This window comes from Notolabrus celidotus, chromosome 8 (assembly GCF_009762535.1).
Source record: "Notolabrus celidotus isolate fNotCel1 chromosome 8, fNotCel1.pri, whole genome shotgun sequence".
In the NCBI taxonomy this organism is placed as follows: domain Eukaryota; kingdom Metazoa; phylum Chordata; class Actinopteri; order Labriformes; family Labridae; genus Notolabrus; species Notolabrus celidotus.
In genome coordinates this window covers 15047161-15067925 of record NC_048279.1, presented here as the reverse complement: position 1 = coordinate 15067925, position 20765 = coordinate 15047161, and the positions used below count along the sequence as shown (strand labels likewise).

General features: G+C 40.1%; 1 protein-coding gene across 1 annotated transcript in view; it reads right to left on the bottom strand.

Annotated features, from left to right (window-relative positions):
• nlgn3a (neuroligin 3a) overlaps positions 1-20765 on the bottom strand; it is a 274566-nt gene that overhangs the window by 166139 nt on the left and 87662 nt on the right. The gene's annotated exons all lie outside the window — the stretch shown is intronic.

Sequence of the window (20765 nt, the reverse complement as noted above, 5' to 3'; positions counted from 1 at the left end):
ATGGTGCACATCTGAGAATACAATCAATACATGGATTATTCAAACTGACACCAATAACCGATGATAACCTGCTTCTGATGGCCATTATGATAAGATTACCACATCACCTTCTACATTTTAGTATTTTGTAATTTATGCACACCTGAGGGCAAGAAAGGCTAAGATTTAATGAGCAAATATGCATGCATTAATATTCAACCCTTACCAATTCTAATGGAAATTACTATTGTTAACACACAAAACACAGAGAACAGTTCGGACTCTACAATAGTCAGGGTTTCTTTTCTTTTAATTGCAAACTGAAGCACTCCTATGCATGCACTTATTTCTTTTTCATGTTTAAGTCTTTATACAGCAACTGGGCTCAGCATACTCACCAGACTAACATCAGAAGTCCATATGTCAGTAGTCTAACTTATGTCACTGACCTTGCTGTCAATCAGACTGTGATTATATGTGGAGATCATAGACTGTATAAATAACGGACGAAGTATCTGTGGCATCACCCATCTGTTCCTGAGCGCTGTTTTGAAGTCGGTGGGAGCCATATTGGTAATGCTGAACTCAACCTAACTTAGTGTGAGGTAAAGAGGTGGGCTTTGAGCTTCCTAGCCAACAGCTACAAGTCAGTCATGTCCTTAAATGGGCAAAACTGGAAATCTTAATATCTTCTGAAATGCGTCGTTGGAAAAAAATGAACCCCCTGTGTGTGTGATAGAGAAATTAGCTACGTAGACCCAAGCTGTTTTTTGTACCAGGCTGTAAATATTTTTATTAATGTTGCAAAGATCGTCTTTTTTGAATTGGTGTCTATGTGGTTTCAGGTGTTTCTGCAGCCAGCCTCAAGCAGATGCTTGATGAATTGCAGTTTATAACACTTCTGTATGGGCTTCATATTTTGAGACTGGAGGTTGCCGCTTGGTGGCAATCACATCAAACAGGCCAGATAGGTATATGTCTGCAAACGGCACTCACTGTTGTATTGTTGCTAATGCTGGCTGTAGCTACAGCTGCTACATAATCTTTCAATACACCACAGGTGCCACTGTTTTTACTCTCTTGCTATCTTGTTGCAGCCCCTTTTATATCAAATTAATCTGCTCCAGCCTTTCAGTACGTTTACCCTCTGATAATTTAAAAACAGCACACAAACTAGCAAAGACTGCCAGAAACATAATTTCTTTGCTGTAGAAGAATCCCAAATTTGGAAGCGATTTATTATCTGCAGGCCATTAATGAACCATAAAAATGTAAATGAGGTGGAGTTACTTCAAACCTAGGTAGCAAATCTTTTCAGATGGCTGTGTTCAGATGTTAAAAGCACATTAATATGACCTGTGTTTGAAATGAGAACAGCACAAACGTGAAGGTACATCATGGTAACGGAGGCTGCAGGGTGCACAGGGAAGTACAAGGGCAGAACACGAAGAAACAACAAAACTCTGATCCGTCAAATAGTGTACAGTCAAGATTAAGGGAAAAATGTCAGGCAGGAGACGCAAGAAGGAAAAGATAAATAAAGACGACAGGCCAGCGGGACACGAGAGTCAGCAGAAGAGAGAGGAGGAGAGCTGACATTCTGATGACCATGACTGTATATCAATAAAAACAGGGTGGAAAAATAACAAATATTCAGGGCATTACTCTCTCGTTGCTCTAGTGATAATAACATACACATTTTATTCATGCATCACCTTGATTGTTTCTAATAATGGAAGCCATCCAACATTGTTAATGTTAATAATTTGATGTCAGTAATAACACTGATATGTCCATTTTCTCTCCATTTGGCTAATCAGTGGAAAGCGTTGTTCTTGGGTGTTTGTTCAAGTGTTGATTTACGCCTGATTACCTCTTAACAGGCTAACAGCTGAAAATAAGTGTCATTAACATCTGTTAATCGACTGAAAGCAACGTAAAGGTATGTCAAATATGACAAGCATTTTAATGAGCTGATTACAAATTTAAAGTGCAAAATAAAAAGCGCTGAAATCGTCCACTTTAACATACAAAAATACAATGGTACTCTATTATTATACAGATGTACAGTTATTACCTCTGCTTGGGGAAAACCAAAGTACAGATCAGAGTCATTGTCACTTTTTGACTGATGTATAAAAGCTATTGCGGAGAACACATTGCTGACACCTTACAGCTGGTCAGACTCTTGATCCTCTTCATCCTCCAAACTATCCCATCTTTCAAAACGATGCGCCATGACAACAGCATGTTACGGAGGGGTTTACAGAGCAAGGTGTAAGACTTGATATGTAATTAATGCTTATGTTGGAACTACCTTAGCTGGTGCAACCCCTGAAATGTTAGTGCCAACTCTGTCCTAAATTGTAAATGACATTCAAACTAGGCTACTTTTAAATTTATGCATAGCTGGTGCAACCCAGTGCTGATATTCAATCACTGTTTGCAGTAGTAATGCTATGAATTTTCAACACTTAGTTTTCCGCTTTAATGTCCATCATTATATTATATTTTAGCTGATGATCCTACTATAGGATTGGAATCAAACCTTTTTTTTGTAATGTGGAATGACAACTCTTGATGATAGACTGTACAAAACAATGACTGTCTCAGTGACATCATCCATTTATTTCTGAAGCTGTGTTAAAAAGCCAAACAAAGGTTTGAAATGTTGACAAAAACTAATTTTCGGCCAACTAAGCAACAGGCGAATAGGTGGAGTTGAGGCCAAGCGGCAACCTCCAGTCTCAAAATATAAAGCCCATGCAGAAGTGTTACAAACTGCAATTCATGAAGAATCCGCTTTAGGCTGGCTGCAGAAACACCGGAAACCACAGACACCAATTCAAAAAAGACGATCTTTGCAGCATTAATAAACATGTTTACAGCCTGGTTAAAAAAATGGCTTGGCTCTACGTAGCTAATTTCTCTATTGGCACACACTGTACAGGGGTGAATTTTTTTCTAACGCAACGGTTCAGAAGATATTAAGATTACGAATTCTTGCACAAATAAGGACATGACTGACGTGACTCCCAGACGGGAACACATAGCGGTTGGCTAGGAGGCTCAAACTCCACCCCTTTACATCACACTCTGCCTGGTGGAGTTTTGCATTTCCAATATGGCTGCCGCCGTCGATTGGCTTCAAAACAGCGCTCAGGAACAGATGGGTGACGTCACGGATACCATGTCCATTATTCGTACAGTCTATAGTTGAGGCGGGCTTTAAGCCTCCGGGTATATCATTGCAGATGCGTAAGAAAAAAATAACCCCCTGTATAAAGTGTACAAATAAAGAAATTAGCTATTCAGAGCAGAACAGTTTTTTATACCAGACTGTAAACATGTTGCTTTCTGCTTTAAAATTTGGCATTTTAATATGAAGCTTACTTGTTTTATTATAGCCTGCCTCAGGTGGACATTAGAGGAACTGCAGGTTTTTGCACGCCCTCACTAGCTTCATTTTTTAACATCAAAGGTTGCCTAATGATCTAGACAGGGCTGTTAGGCAACCAATGCTTAGCTAAATAAAGCATGATAACTCAGAGAGACTTGGCTAAGTTAAACTGCAAGTGGACTGTAGTCGACACCAACTGGGGAAAACCTTGGATTAACAAACCAAAACCTTCCTGTGATTTTTTTTCCAATCAATAGAAATGTAATTTGCTTCTACTGATCATCCATGCAACCAAAGCGCTGTTGCTTCCTCTTTCAGTCCGCAGATTATTTTACCTTTGTCATACAGTGGGGATCATTATATCATCGCCTCACCAGTGACACAATCATGTGTAAGGAAAACTATGAAACCCTTATAAAATGATCACAAGCTGTGGTCAAGAATGTGCTATTTGTTGGAGGCTTGTTTTATAGAAAGAGTGGGCCTGTTCCTCTGACATTTATTATATCTGTGATGAATTATTGTGGGAGGCAGAGTGATTCCAGTGCTGTATTTTTTTTTACAATGCCCACTGCTCCGGGCTTCTTGTCACTTTAATGTGAGCACAGTGCCTTCATCCGTATCACAGTCCTACTGGAATTATGAAGTTTTCCAGAGAAATAATGGGTTGGAAAGCGGCTTGTCCTTCATTTTGATCTCTGGTTTACCTCACCTAACCAGACTGGAAGCAGGTTTGTCTCTGGCACTAAAATAAACCTCCAACCAACAAGTTATTATTTGAGCACCAAACCTCAGTTTATAACACAATATGAAAAAATGCTCATTCCATTCCACATGTGAAATTTGAACCCCCTCAATGGCTCATGTAATGATCACGATTATAGCACTCTTGTGTTAGTGTGTTGCATATTAAGGTCTGTAGGGAGTTTATACAGAGTTTACTCTGCTAATCTAGCAATAGACTGTTTGTTCCACGCTCTGCCTTGTGCCTGAGTCTTGTGACGCTTTCAGTAAACCATTTTACTTCTAAATATGAGATGTATCTCCCTGTGTAGCTCTGTGCTGGTTTTCTTGTTCTGCTTTATGTTTTTTATTTGAACTTTCAACAGCTTCATGCTTTCCTTTACAGGAGTAGTAAATTCGGAAATTGTGTTACAGTAAAACTGTAGGAAATAATCATAAATGTAAGAATAATGATATAATAAATGTTAAAAACAGATGGTGGCCTCTGGTGTGTCTGTGGTTTGAATTCTGTGAAACTTGTTTTTACTTAAGCAAGTTACGCAACCATTCAAATTATCATATCCTATCCTATCATATTATGAGAAATCATGTGTTTGATCATGGCTCATTAAGAAGCAAAATAATGCAGCTGGACATTAACAGTGATCACAAATAAAGCCTTGCTGTTGTGTAGTCAGGTGCCTTCAAATAAGTTGCATGAATGTGCTCCCAAAAAAGCTGTAGATGGGATCCCCAAAGACAAGGAGCGGCTCTGTGTTAGGGTAAAAGCGCTGAAAAGAGACAGAGGTCTGGAAGGTGACACATTTACACTTTTACACTTTCAATGCTAAAACAAGGGACCGTGACCTAATCATGACACTTCATAGCTGTGTGCAATGTTCTGGTTTTGTCACTTTGGACAAATGGATCCACAGTCTGATATACCCTCAGAAAGACATGGTCACACTATTTTAGCCCCATGTGATTTTCTTCCTCTGATCATAGATGTTAGTCTGATCAGAAGAATAGTCATGACGAAAACAACTCAAGACAAGCCTGCTGCTGAGAGCCCGTGGGGCACAATGTCAGGAAAAGAAAAGTCTGACCCATGACTCCTTTTCCATTTATGGCTCTTAACCCTGCTTTCATAAAGTTACAGGCGACACAACAGTACAGTCATGGCCAAAAGTTTTGAGAATGACACAAATTTTACATTTTCACAAAGTCTGCTGCTTCAGGGTTTTTAGGTGTTTTTGTCAGATGTTTCTATGGTATAATGAAATACAATTAGAAGCATTTCATAAGTATCAAAAGCTTTTATTGAGAATTACACAGAATTCATGCAATAAGTCAATATTTGCAGTGTTGACCCTTCTTTTTCAAGACCTCTGCAATTCTCCCTGGCATGCTGTCAATCAACTTCTGGACCAAATCCTGACTGATGGCAGTCCATTCTTGCATAATCAATGCTTGGAGTTTGTCAGAATTTGTGGGTTTTTGATTGTCCACCCGCCTCTTGAGGATTGACCACAAGTTCTCAATGGGATTAAGATCTGGGGAGTTTCCTGGCCAAGGGCCCAAAATCTTAATGTTTTGTTCCCCGAGCCATTTTGTTATGATTTTTGCTTTATGGCAAAGTGCTCCATCATGCTGGAAAAGGCATTCTTCATCACCAAACTACCCTTGGATGGTTGGGAGAAGTTGCTCTCGGAGGACGTTCTGGTACCATTCTTTATTCATGGCTGTGTTTTTAGGCAAGATTGTGAGAGAGCCCACTTCCTTGACCGAAAAGCAACCCCACACATGAATGGTCTCAGGATGCTTCACTGTTGGCAAGAGACAGGACTGATGGTAGCGCTCACCTCGTCTTCTCCGAACAAGCCTTCCTCCAGATGCCCCAAACAATCGGAAAGGGGATTCATCAGAGAAAATGACTTTACCCCAGTCCTCAGCAGTGCAGTCCCTGTACCTTCTGCAGAATATCAGTCTGTCCCTGATGTTTTTACTGGAGAGAAGTGGCTTCTTTGCTGCCCTCCTTGACACCAGGCCTTCCTCCAAAAGTCTTCGCCTCACTGTGCGTGCAGATGCACTCACACCTGCCTGCTGCCATTCCTGAGCAAGCTCTGCACTGGTGGTGGCCCGATCCTGCAGCTGTAACACCTTCAGGAGACGGTCCTGGCGCTTGCTGGACTTTCTTGGGCGCCCTGGAGCCTGTTTGGCAACAATTGAACCTCTCTCCTTGAAGTTCTTGATAATTTGATAGACGGTTGACTGAGGTGCAATCTTACTCGCTGCTATAAACTTCCCTGTTAGGCCCTTTTTGTGCAATGCAATGATGGCTGCACATGTTTCCTTGCAGGTAACCATGGCTAACAGATGAGGAACAATGGTGTCATGCACCATCTTCCTTTTAAAGTGTCCAGTCACTCAATCTTGACAGATTGATCGCCAGCCTTGTCCTCATCAACACCCACACCTGTGTTAATGTGTGTGACACCTGTGTGTCGTTGAAATTATGTTAGCTGGTCCTTTTGTGACAGGCCTGAAATGCAGTGGAAATGTGTTTTGGTGATAAAGTTTATTTTCAAGGCAAAGAGGGACTTTGCAATTAATTGCAGTTGAGCTGATCACTCCTCATAACATTCTGGAGCATATGCAAATTACCATTATAAAAACTGAAACAGCAGACTTTGTGAAAATTAATAGTTGTGTCATTCTCAAAACTTTTGGCCATGACTGTATATTGGGGGGAGGGCTTTAACATCTGCACACCATGTTTTCTAGAACATAAAAACCCTGTATGCAATACCATGCCAACATTAATACAATCAGACATGTGCTGCGATATCTTATATCTATTTTATCTGAATCTGATGTAACGCCACATTTCTGTTGCACTGTGTAGAACAAATGTTTTGCAGGGTGTGTGCATCCTTCCATATTGGAAAAGAAACAACATTTTGAGACTTAAGTCAAAATTCACAAAACTAAAGTACATTTATGAGAAAACAGTCATAATTTGAGTGCATGTGCTATTTTGAAGAGGAATATCTGAAGAGCAGCCAGCTGCCTGCACTCAAATGAGGAAAGTGGAGCATCTTCTGAAGTTATACTTGAGTATTGGTTCATGTAAAAAAAATCCTTATTTTTTTAGCATATTAGCAGCACATCGTCATTAATAGCAGGATTATGAAGAGATTATGTAAGAACTGTTATTATGACAAAGAACAGACTTCATGCTTCTGTAACCGCTGTTTGTTGATAACTGTTGAGGTATTCGTCACATGATGATCCATGTACCTCACTCTAGAGCCGGCTGCATGCTCTTCTGAAATCTCATGTTGAGTTATTTTACACAAAGAATAATCAAAGCCTGTAATTATGACTGCTATCTCATAAATTAGCTACGTTTTCTTTTGATTGACTTTAATCTTTTATATTTACGACTTTAGTCATGTACGATTACAACAACGTTCTTGTAAGTTTTCGACTTCAGTCTTGCAAACTTACAGCTTCTTCATCTTCTCATAAATTTAAACTTTTTTTCTTACACTATTCTTACAAAATGACTACTTTATTCTTGTAATATATCTCCTTTTTTTTCAAATGTACAGCAGCACTGTGGTCCTCTATTGGTTATCCATATGTCAAACAAGGAATATGACAGTTCTCACACGGCATTATGACAATACCTCCTGCTTTATTTTTCGATTATATTTAGTCTGTTTATTTTCCTTATTTTAAAAAAGGAAATAAACAGTCAGACTTACCCAAGAGAGCCAAACTGTAATCTCAGTCAGAGCCTTACCAACTTAGTCAGCAATTCTCGTGACCTTTGACCTTTGGACTGCAGAGTGAATATTAAAATAGAAAGCGGGAGCAGATGTGACCGTGACATGAATCCAAGCCCATAGAGCTGTATTCATATTACACTATTATACCACCTTTAACTATTGAAATAAGATCTCCACTTCAACCAACTATTCATCCTTCTCTTCCTGCGACAGATGTGGCAATGTGAGGGCATGATAACCTCTAACATGTTGAAATAACCATTTAAATGTGGTGTTTATTTACCCCATAGGCTGTAAAACAAGCAAGTGTACCCCGAGACACAGACACAGAAAGACACAGACACAGACATAGATATAGACACAGACATAGACAGACACACACAGAAAGACACAGACACAGACACAGACAGACACAGAAAGACACAGACATAGACATAGATATAGACAGACACAGAAAGACACAGACACATACATAGACATAGACAGGCAGACACAGACATAGACACAGACATAGACATAGATATAGACACAGATACATAGATATAGACACAGACAGACACAGACACAGACATAGACAGACACAGAAAGACACAGACACATACATAGACATAGACAGGCAGACACAGACATAGACACATAGACATAGATATAGACACAGAGGACTCTTTTATTTACAAAATAAGATTAAAGGCTCTATTAAGGGTTCAGAGAAGAAGAGCATAATTCACTGTACTGGTTATGCAGCAGGCATGTCACAAGGTGACTGAAACCCCAAATTATCTTTAATATAACAAGGTCAAGAGGATGAACAAACACTGGTCTAATGAATAGTCTCATGCAGAGTTGGTTGTTTTCTCCTTGTAAACTGAATGAAGAGTCTGCTCTGCAAGTTAACAAATTCAGTGTTTCAGCCCTCAGACATTGAGGGATTCTGATGGTGTGAAACTTTTATGCTTTTACTCACAGTTCATGTCCACAGTCAACTCACAGTAATCCCTCTGTAAATTGTACAAACCTCTTTCATCATTTCCCCTCGTAAACATCCATTTTCAGCTTGGTTGAACTGCTCTTTATGGTTTCCAAGCACATTTATGGTATTTTGAGACTGCGATTGGCTCTCAGGCAGAGGCAGATCACAGCACCCCAATTCAGGCATTTTCTGAAGAAGCCTTCGAAATCAGGAGATCTCTCCCAGACTCTAACCAGAGTGTGAAACAAAGAGTGTTAATCAAGCTGTGCATGCTTTCTCAACTGATGCTTTCATTTGGTCCTTTTCCCTGGTTTTATGTTTACTACCACATTGCAGTTATTACGACACGCTCCTCTGTGCAATAATCTCACCAGCATTATGACAGGGTTAGTCACAGCATGTGTCACTGCCCAGGGTGGGAAAGGGGATTTGGGGATATTTTTGTGCCAAGCACCAAAGGCTCTGCTGGTCTTTCCCATATACAAGTCCTTTAAAAAAAGCTGAATCTAACATGCAGAATGTATTGTGCTGGGATTTCACTGCCTCCTATACTGCGTATCACCACTGAGAAACAAAGTGCTGGAGAATCAGGGTAGTGCAAATTGGGAAAGCTCAATTATTATGTGTTAAATGATCATATTGAAGTAAACAGTTGCCAGTTGCAAAAGCTCCAATCTTTCTGTTTGCTATCAGTCTGTTTATGCTGAAGTGATACTTGACTAAACTGTGCAATAGGCAAAAAGCAGCTAGACAAGAGCTTGGCTCTCATGCTCAGATTTCCATATTTATTGCCTGAAATCCTGCGGGGAGTTCAACTGAATGCCAATCGTAGAGCTGACTCACTGAAACAAATATGCATCTACAGCCTGCACACTACGACACAGAGCGCACACTGTATGACGTTTGATTGATTAAAATCTACCTGCTCAAGCTAAATGTTAGAAGTATAAGTAGCTCACCGTGTCAGCTCTGAATCTGGGATAAAAACCTGCCGGCTGACGTTCCTTCTGTATCATATCAGTGACAACAATAATAACAATATCTGTCTGCAGAACATTTCTGAAAATGGAAGCTGAAGTCAGGAAATCATCAAATTATCTTTTAATTCGTATAAACAGATAAAACGTATTACAGAGATGTGTGGCAAAACAAAGAAGAAGGATAAGAAGGAGGACGGAGGAAGAAGAAGATGGAGAAGAAAAAGGAGAGGAAGGACAAGAAAATACTTCACTGAGGGGAAATTCAATTTTTTATACTCTGTATATTGAACATGCTGCACACATAGGCTGGAAACACACATATATGTGCAAACAGAGTCATACATAGACCTGCACTAACGGTCAGAGTCCTCCATGCTATGGTCTGTAACCTGACTTAAACTAGTCAACCTCTGGACTCAGGTCTCGTCCCTACAGACCAAGTAAACGCTGGCTGGTTGGTGGTTTTACGGAAAGAAGTGAGGAAACTTATTTTTACACAGTTTTTTCTACAGACAGTTGTATATACTAACCGGCAAGTGTGATATCAGGATGTCAGTTATTATTTTTTTGGAAATCAAATTTTGACAACCTCAGAGCAGAGGAAGCCTGTGGCCCCCCTGAGATCTCTGGTGCCCTCCTAGGGGGCCTGGACCCCAGGTTGGGAGCCAATGAGGAAGGGTATCAGTGAGTCAGTCATTCCGGTGGCCCTCAAACAGGTGTGGTATCAGGTAGTTATTCAGGTAGGGTGTAATTGTATCAATTTTATGCTTTTAACTGGTGAAAGAGTCCCAATGTCCTCATACAAGTACTTCTAGCAGTGTTGTAGGTTGTCATTATAGATAAAACCAGTCTAATGTATGTACCATATCAAACTACAATCACTAATACACATATTTTAACAACTTTCAATTATAAAAACTGAAGGGGTTTTGCACCTGGCCAAGTTCTCTGTTAGGACTGGCTGAATGAAAACTCATCAGTGTCATTTTCCCTTGTGAACAGAAGGTGGCAGACCAAGTGTCCATGAGTGAGGTCAAAGGGTCCGAGTTTAGCAGAATTAAGTACTATAGTACAGGAAAGTCAGAATGTTATGTCCACCTATGAGGGTCTCAACTGTAACACAACCTGTGGGCAGTGTGAATTTGAGCCCAGAGACCTCATTTAATATGATTTCCTAATCACTTCAGCTCTAGGGGTTGGAATTGATAAGATTTTATCAATGTCAATGTCAATTCTGCTTATCAATCCAATTACTTATCAATTCTCCTAAAGATTCCTGGGTATTTTTTTGAAGGGAAAAAAGCAGTTCTACCGCACCAAAATGAATCATTTAATTTTTTCCAAAATGATCTCTGAAGACTGAACATGAACATATTCAACTTGAACATACTGAACAATAGATTGACCTCATTCTCGGCCGCGTGAGTCCTGACGTGACCCCTGGAGCCTGGATGAAAATAGTTTGAATTTGGAGAGGAAAACCGCTTTTCCTCTCCATGTTTCCTCGTGGTTGAAGGAGTTCTGTGTTGAAGAGTGTGTGACGTAATGCAACGTACCTCGACGTGACGTGACGTCTTGCTGGGAAATAAATCGTTAAGAAGAATCGATAACATTTGGGGTGTACAATTCCGATGGAATTGATCAGTTGGAACCGGTTCTAAGTTGGATCCGGTTTTCGATTCCCGCCCCTACTCAGCTCTATGAAAGACTATTTGAATAAAATTTATATTAAAGTATGAGAAACCTTTGGTTGTGTCAATTTCGGTGCCCTTTTTGGACAAAGGAATTAATTTGATCTATTTGCTTATTTTGTTCTGTATATTAATAATCTTACACTGCTTAATCAAATTGTGTAAAACGTGCTACTAAAAATTAACCTTTGGTGTGACATCTTTAATAAGGCTGTTTCAGCAGCATGCTGTTAATTAACTAGTACAACTCCTACACCCTGGCAGAGGTAACAGGCATATGAAATAAATTAATAGAAATAATCAGTCCCTATAGGTCCAACAAAGGCATCAGTATTGATTTCAATCTGTTTTATTACCACATAAAAACTCCTCATAGCAGACAAAAATGTCTTGAAACAAAGACCTTGTTGCCCGATTGGCTGGTGAAGAACACACAGACAGACTCACAAACCTTTAACTTACAGTACTTTTAACAGTCTCTACAACAAGTGTATAATCCATAATGAAGTGTTGGTGCAGAGGAAGTCACAAGGTCACTCAACCCCCAAATTACAGTGGAAGTTTGCTGGGGCAGAAACTACATGACTGTTTTCTGTCTATCTGCTGTTCCTCATGTTTTACACTTTACCTGTGTTTGCAATATGTCCCCCCTGAATCCAAAAATAAATCAACAAAGCAGTTTTATTTGCACATTAAGAACATTGGCACCAAATCTGAGGGTAGCCGGTCGTTAGTCTGAGCTTCATCTGACCCCATCAAAAAAAGTATGACAGCTTGGCCATCACACCAAGACCTTCGGCCAATGGGTGAGTGAACGCAAGCTGATTGAGAGAAAAATGTATTGTTTACATAAAATAACATTGCAAATGTTTTATATTAATGCAGGCTTTTGTCATGTGTTAATTCTAGGGTTGTTCCTCGCTACTAATTTCTCAGTCAATTATTATTATATTAAATGGGAATTGAAATTGAAACACAGTGATAGTCTCAAGGTGAGAACAAACTCAGAAAGCAGTTTAATTAAAGGCTGTGTAACGCGAAGCAAAAATGTGTGTGCTGAGGTTTTCACAGCACAGGAAAGTTATTAACCATCCAGCCAGAGTTGAACCATTCAAAAAATCTGCCAGTATATAAAATTAGCTTTCAAAATCATGAAATATGAGCAGTAACCAAAACTAACCAAACACATGCTGAATTTGCACATGTATGAAGTCCAGATTGTTTTGTGTTCTCTCACTAAATTTTCGTGAATAAGTCACTCTATTCACGTGGACCCAAAGTCGCAAATCTTGCGAGAGGGAGGTCCCTTTGAACGCCACTCCAGCCTGTTGTCATCAAACAATGTTGAACTTGACTACATTGAATGGTGAAGCCGATATGACTATTGAGGCGGTGCTAGCTTACTAGTACAACCAAAAGCTGGATCCAAGTGACAGAAAGTTTTTTCCCACGGTGCTAATGAGGCTCTTCCTTGCGCCATCAAGTATCCCTTTCAATTCCGCCCAAAAATTCCAGAATCTGACAATGATGAAAATCAGTTTAACTGTTCAACTTCGAAATTCAGTATTTAGAGGTTGCACATTTTCCCCTTTTTTCTCAAAATTATGCAATCTGTTTAGAAACCAGTCTTGAAATTCATTTACACATACTTTAAGTACAATTTAACATGGCTAAACACTGGATCACAGTGTCTGCTTGTATATAATGCAAAACTGTTGTGTCAAATGTGTCTAATGTTTGCAGAGCCAGCACCACCAGCATTCAATCCTCCATGTAGGCTAATGTCTGCATACCTTTGCTTGTTATGTACTTCTTAGGTTGATTGGTTATATGCCAGTTTAACCAGACACTGCCCACATTCAACTTTATCTCCATTTTCTACATCAAAATAATTCCAACAAGATGCCATCTGTCATATGTACTTGTTTACATTATGGTAGTAAAGCCTTAAGGTGCATTTCGACTGAAGCTGAAGGTCACCAGTTTACAGGGTCACTTTTAAAACCACAACACCGGGAGAGACGCATTCGGGGTGGGCTGAGAGAAGACTACTGTTACAAGCTGCTAAATCAAGTGAATCACAGCTTCTTCTTTTGAAAAGTACACACACATACAAAACAGATAGAAAAAATGAAAGAAAGAGAAATCAAGTGAATCACAGATGTGTGTGATGTTACTGTGGACGACGGGCGGAATAAACACACTGCGGTTAAGCTACCAATCAGACACATTCAGCATTGCAGGCCCTGCACCCCAAAAAGCCCCGGGACCTTTGAAAAGTACTACTACCCTAGCATGGGGCTTTTTAGGGGGAGATTATCTACCCCTGAACTAAATTTAGACCCTAGTTCCACCTGTCGAAACGCACGTAGTTCAGGGGTAAAGTTCCTTCGGTCGAAAAACGCATCTATGTTACTACAGCCTCAGCTAGTGGCAGGTGGTTATGCTACAGCTCACACAACATATGGCCAGCATTTTAGGCGTCAAAGGATTAACAAAAACAGAAACTACAAAATGGTTAAAAGAGGTAAGCAGAAACGTAACTTATATTATGCTACGCAAAGTTAAGCTTGTTATTATTTCAGTTGCATCTAATCTTTACTTTCCAGGACTCTGACATGGAAAAAAACATGTGTTGGGTCAGGCTAGAAATATTTTTGTAGGCAAACAGCTGAAACACAAAAAGACAGTTTGGTGTCACGGGGTAAAGGGCCAGAAAGGCTGAAAACTAACTGAACTAAACATTTTATGTTTGGTTTTGTTTTCTGTGTTCAGTGATTTCATTTCATACAAGCGCCTTTATCCTGCAAGAAAACCAAACACAGGAGCAGAAAGACTGTGGGTGAAAAAAAAACCAGCATGTGTAGTAAATCAAACAGCCACATGACTAAGCAAACTACAACAAACCTGCTGAACCTTATCAGGGTTAGCAGCGCTGCCAGACATACAGCAGAAACTCAAAGCAAACTCAGATCCACCCTCAACACTGCATGAGGGAGGCATCAAGTCTTTTGTCTTCATATCTGCGTGCTCTGGCACATGCACCAAGACACACACTTTCAGGCACACACACACGTTGGAGCATGGAAATGTCTAAATCTATCTGATGCAAATGTATGCATTTCCATTGTGAACTATGAGTCAATTACAGTATAATGCCATGCTTATTCTGCACGGGCTGAAGGTGGAGGCACCTCCAGACATTAGTATGCCAATGTGTTTAAAGGCCAATTTCACCCTGCATGCCTCTGGAACAAAACCCTCAAAGAATTTGTATTTCAACAGAATATCACTTTTCACTGCCTGTTTTTGAATCTGCGTCCCAATGGTGCTCCCTATTTCGCATTTTCCTAGCCTGGATGCATAATCACTTTTGTGTCAAATTGTCTTCATTGAGTTATAATAAGCAGGAAAAAGATGCCACAGGAAGTTTTTTTTTTTTCTTTATCTTACATCCTATTATCTTGCTGAGAATTGGTGTTCTTGCTTCTTGTGGGGATTTCCTTTAGAGTGTATGATGTGGTTTGGTTTTTTAGAATGCATAAAATTCCTCATTAAACACAAGGTAACAGGACTCAAAAGCCTGCATTTAGCGCTCCGAGGACTTAAATACAGGTCCGCTCATGCTGCAGGAGGAATTATTGTAAAACTCAATCATATGGTTCACACTACTTAGAATGGATTCTTGACTCTCCTTGTATAAAAGGACAAATTAGAGCCTCGTATCCCCCGTGCGGCCCTCCATCTTCCTCCCCTTTATCATTGCTAGTAATGACAGCTTTACAGAGGGAACTAATTAGCAGGTTTCCTGTCACTGCTGCCAGCAGATGAGCATAAGCAAGGTCTCACAGGTGGAGATGAGAAAGCAGAAGATTTGTTCTTCCTCTTTATTTGCTCTCTCACGCTTTTGCTTCCCTGATTACTTTATTATTTTAATTGTGCATTCAGTTACAAACAGGCAGGTTTTATTATCCTTTGAGGAGTTAAACGCAGCTAACAGCAAAACAAACATGTGCAAATATACCGACGCTTGTGTTGGGTGCACAGTGTAAGACTGATTTATCCTGCAGGGACACATATTTAATAATAGATAGAACAGATTCTTCTGCAGACTTTGAAGGCATAATGTGATTTAAAGGAGAGCAAATCTAAACATTTTAAAAGCTGAACTCAAATTGTTTAAAACTGTGCAGTGTGTGTGTGTGTGTGTGTGTGTGTGTGTGTGTGTGTGTGTGTGTGTGTGTGTGTGTGTGTGTGTGTGTGTGTGTGTGTGTGTGTGTGTGTGTGTGTGTGTGTGTGTGTGTGTGTCAAGTAGTTCTATTAAGATTACAGCACATGGCTGAGCGAAAAAAAAGAAAGACATTTCTAAAAGACAATTTCTCACTTGGAAATGTTTCTTGCCTGGAGCATACAATAAATGAGACTCCGGTGAGCAGGCAATAACTGTAGTCAACAGTACACTAAATGTTATGAGTTGCAGATGTGCAGTGTGTGGGTTAACAGCAACCCATGAAACAAACATATGAAACAGCTTTTAGCTGACACAAAAAGCTTTGTGTCAAATAGAAAAAAGAAGCTAAGAGGACGGCACTTATTTGATGTTTGTTTTGTTAATTTGCAATACTCATGTCACTAGGTGCCCAATTTGTGATTTTGTGTTTATCCCTCTTATTCTGAAAATGAAATATTGATTGTATTTTATGTGAATATTAAATTAAAAAAAGGCTGTCACTGTGAAATCAATGACTGTATTAAGGTGCACTCCAAACTCAGCAGGAGAGGAACAGTGTGTGTGCAGACTTTTTGCACGGTGAAAAAGCATTAAAGTACATATCAAAGAGAAGAGCATGTCAATTATTTATCATAGTGAGGGGAAAAAATCCACAAGGGCAGATGGGTAAACAAAGGTAGGATTCTGCAGGATGGTGCAGGAAACAGGAAGGGACAGGGTGAATGGAGGTCGGCACAACAGCAGTAAACATATTTGCGATACATTAGATATCAAACTTCAATTTACTTTGAGCGGAGGTAATATTATTCCTGTCTTTTGTTTGTTTAGCTACACACTCCTGCCAGAGGCATTAGTGTTTCTACGTTTACATACAGACTTAAAGTGTTCTTTGTGACCTGTAAAAGCTGCGGGGTGTAGAGAACCTGAAGCATAAGAGGCATTGTTTATTTGCAGGGAAAGGTCAGCGTTTGCACATTTACAATGTCTCTGGTATTTACCTCAATTTGCAAACATATGTAAGCACATGTGCTCAGGCAGTCAAACTTGATTGCATTCACTGTGATTCATTAGGAGTGAACAAAGGCATGTGTTTCCATCCAGAAGATTGAATCTGCATATGATTCACATACAAACACCAGCTCTGATGTTCTGTAAGTACATGTAAGTATATCTGAAGTCCCCATGAAGAGCATTATTATCTATTCTGTTTGAAGAGGGGAAAAAAAACACTGACCAAATCACTGAAGCATGAACTTGGTTAGCATCGCCTTTGCAGGTCCATTTATCACCCTCCATTCTGTGATATTAGGAACCCCTGAGAGGTTGGATATAAGCAGCAGACGTACAGCTCCTCCTCTCCATGCCTCTACCCAGAACAGAAGCCGGATTCTCCCACCTGCAAAGGCTCCATCTGCTCCCCCCCGTGCACCCCACAACAACAAAAAATACTCTCCAACCTGACACACAGTCAAGCCAACCTTGAGTGTAATAGCCCATGACAGTTTGTATCTGACACAGGAATATCCGCTCAATGCTCAGTGGTGATTTTCAGTAGCTAGAATAAATGCATCGGAGGTGCTTGAAGATATTTTTCTGTCTTTCCAAATTACATCCTGCGCTGCGTTTTTACATTGTATCACAACTCTCAGAGCGGTGCAGTGCATCAGTGGTGCAGCACCTAGAGAGGAGAGAGGGTGAGTGTAGTGTTTGGTGTTAGTTATTCATGTGTGTCCGCCCTGAAGACCAAGAGAAAAACCTACCCACAATCCCTGTGTAGGAAAAAAGCAGCAACACAGACCCCAACAACCTCTACAGAGGAGATTTATGGGACCACCATGAAGTGAATCTTCCAGAGGTGATGGAGGAATGAGGCCACTTTAAATCCCATTACTAAGTGATCAGAAGTTGTTTCTCACTCCAGATTATCCCAGAGAAGGCACGGTGGGATCCCGTAAAGGCCAAGCCTGAAATCCTGAGAGGTAGAGTATCCGTGGGTAACAATGGCGAGAGCGTGTGGGCCACATATTTCTCGTCATTAAGCAATCAATAATGCAGGGGGAATCATATGAATAATTTTCTCCCTAATGGATATTGCATGCTGAGAAAGGATTTCCAGTTCCAGTTTTTAAAAATTTAACATGTGAAATGATGCGTCGCTATGTGACAAAGTGATTTTTCGGGGCAAGAGGAGAGTAGCGCAAATGCATCAGAAAGCTTCAGAATAAAAAAAAAAAAAAAGAGAGAGACAGAGAAAAAGAGAGAGAGACAGAGAGAGGAGAAAAGAAAGACGGACAGAAGTTTTCTCATTGAGTTCGACAGCATCAAATTACTTCTACCCCATCAGGCCTCCCCTCATATACTGGTAAACACCAATATATTTGATCTAATTGTTCTACATTAGGGCTGCTATAAATCATTTCTGTACTGCTCTACTTTCCTTCTACTCTGAGACATCTACAGCCCTGCACCACTGACACTCACTCAAACACCTTTTTATTTTTATAGCCCTCACTGCACATTGCTTTACATTTTTCCTCCTGCCTTTGTTTCTCGTATTGATTTAGTTTGTGCTGAAACCCTCTTAAGGAAAAGCTTGAGGGTTGTGTTGGACTACCGTGAATGAATCCTGAACTCCACTGCACTCAGAGGAATCTTGAAGATGCAACCAGTTTCATAAGAAAGTATTTTACTCATGCAATTCTGCGTTCAAGCTTTGATTAGAAATCAATAGTGAAAATGTTGAACATATGGTTGTTGAATAAGGAAATTGCATTTCCCATCTGTCTGAAAGTAGGATTCCTCATACTTTATTCTCTTCATCAAAACTGTGAGATGGCATATCGCAGATTGCATGTACGTTGGAAATGCAGCCTGTCATCACTGGATAGGAAAGGAAGCATGACAGCCTGTGGAAATTCAAATAGCATATCCGATAAAGCACGCAGCCTCTTTCATAACGGTGTGATCGGTTGGATGGATGAGTTTTAACATCACAATAAAATGCCTCTTCTTGCTGTCACAGTGTTTCATAACTCGCAGTGACACATCTGTATGGAGATGAAGGAAGCAGCAGACGCAGATGACAGATTACAAAGCCCGGGTATAAAGGATGTGGACTTCTCTCAGACTTTTTCAACCCCTCTGATGCTACCTGCATCCAGCAGCATGACATACAATATGCATATGTTATCAAAGTAAAAATCGGGCATGAAACTTTAATGAACAGAGGAACAGAGGAGCAAAGAGAAGCCGAGTTGCTGAAGGCGATGTGGAATTGTTTTAGTGAAGCGTAGCGGACAAGAAGCAGGAAACCTTGGAGAAGAAGAAGAACAATCGCTATAGGCGTTTGCATTTCACGTGTGAGTGTAAGAGCCACCTCTGCAATTATACATACCACTGAGGAAGGACATGGCTTCTATCCACAAAGCAAATTTTCATGCTTTGAACAGAACCACTGCTGGCCCGGGGACTTTGCAGCTCAGGTGGCAAGCATGGTTAATTTGCCATTTGGGAGAACTTGTAAGCTTAAGCCTACATGGTCTGCAGCTCAACCGAACTTTCTCATCACTAGATGTTATGTGATTTGTTGTCCTTGGATTGAAGTCTGTTAATCTGGCTCTAATAACAACACTCGTTCCCCGATGAGCTTCATTCTCTTTTTTTTTTCAAGACAAACAGCACAACAAGAATAACGGTTGAGAAAAAAAACTGTCCTGGAGCATCAGCCAAGTTTGACCCCCGCCTACATGCAACCTATTTTGAAATCAGATTGCCCCCCGATTTACCTCCACACACCAGACAGCATTAGTCCGCACCAGGGCTGGAGTTGCTAGGCAACTGAAGACACTTGCTGCAGACTGAAATGATTCTTTGATTCAAGGAAAGATCTTATATAATGCATTACAGGGGAGAAATTTGATTTAATTGCATAAAAATAGTCTTGGAAATTAGAATTATTGGAATGTCACGTTGGTTGGCAAGAGATGCTGAAGAGCAGCAGGAGTTGACTCAGAATGAAACAGCCGTCTGTAAAATGGGTTTTTTCTTTAAGTTAGCTGAGATCAAGAAGTTGTCATGAACAGGGACTGAAAATAAAACTCACGTTTAGTTTTCATAAATGTCTGGGTGATGATTTATTGAATTATATGTTAGCTGAATGAGCCAATAATGTCTATCTTTGACAGGCTTTGTTATTAAAAACTCATTGATTAAAAAGTGGATGCATGTATTAAGAGAGTGCCTATTGTTTAAGGTGAGAGGAAGTCTAAGTAATGTGATACTACCAAAGTCTAATCAAAACAAACTTCCTGACTCTCACAAGGATTTACAAATCTTTACATTTCAACAGAGTAATAATCTGATACACAAGCTGTCATCCTCTGTCATACCACTTTTCCTGTGTTAAAAAAACTACTGCAGTGCTGCACTGCACCAGCAATCCACTGTGCAAAACATGAGACTATTCCGGTAATATGTTAATTGTGATTCATCTAGTTAACATAATATGTGGGTAGTCTGAGACACCAGTAATTTCCATATTCTATATGCTTTCCATGCTGCAGGGACCTCTGGGAAATTACCTGGGTTAAAGGTCGAGTGGTGGGAGCGCCATGCTGTGGGTGACCTACAGAAGCTTCCCGGAAATGAAGGCACAGTGGCTGCAGGAGAATGCGTTACTTGTATGTGCTCGGATGATCTCAGTCATGAGTGAAGAAGCTCATAAATATGCATATTCATTATCCAGGGCTGCATCCCTCTCACTGAATCTATCATGAAGATTAATGAATATTATTCAGTCATTCATGACTTTACTGTAAGCAGCAGTTTCAAATGTGAGAATGCAGCACCACCTACTGGCTGGATGCAGTATTAAACAATGAATTGCTATTTGTACAACATATATTCTTAAAGGCATTGCCTAAGGCTCATTTACTGCAGTTGTAGTGCTTGTTTTAGCTGATATTTATAAATGACATCATTTCTTAAAACTTAACAGT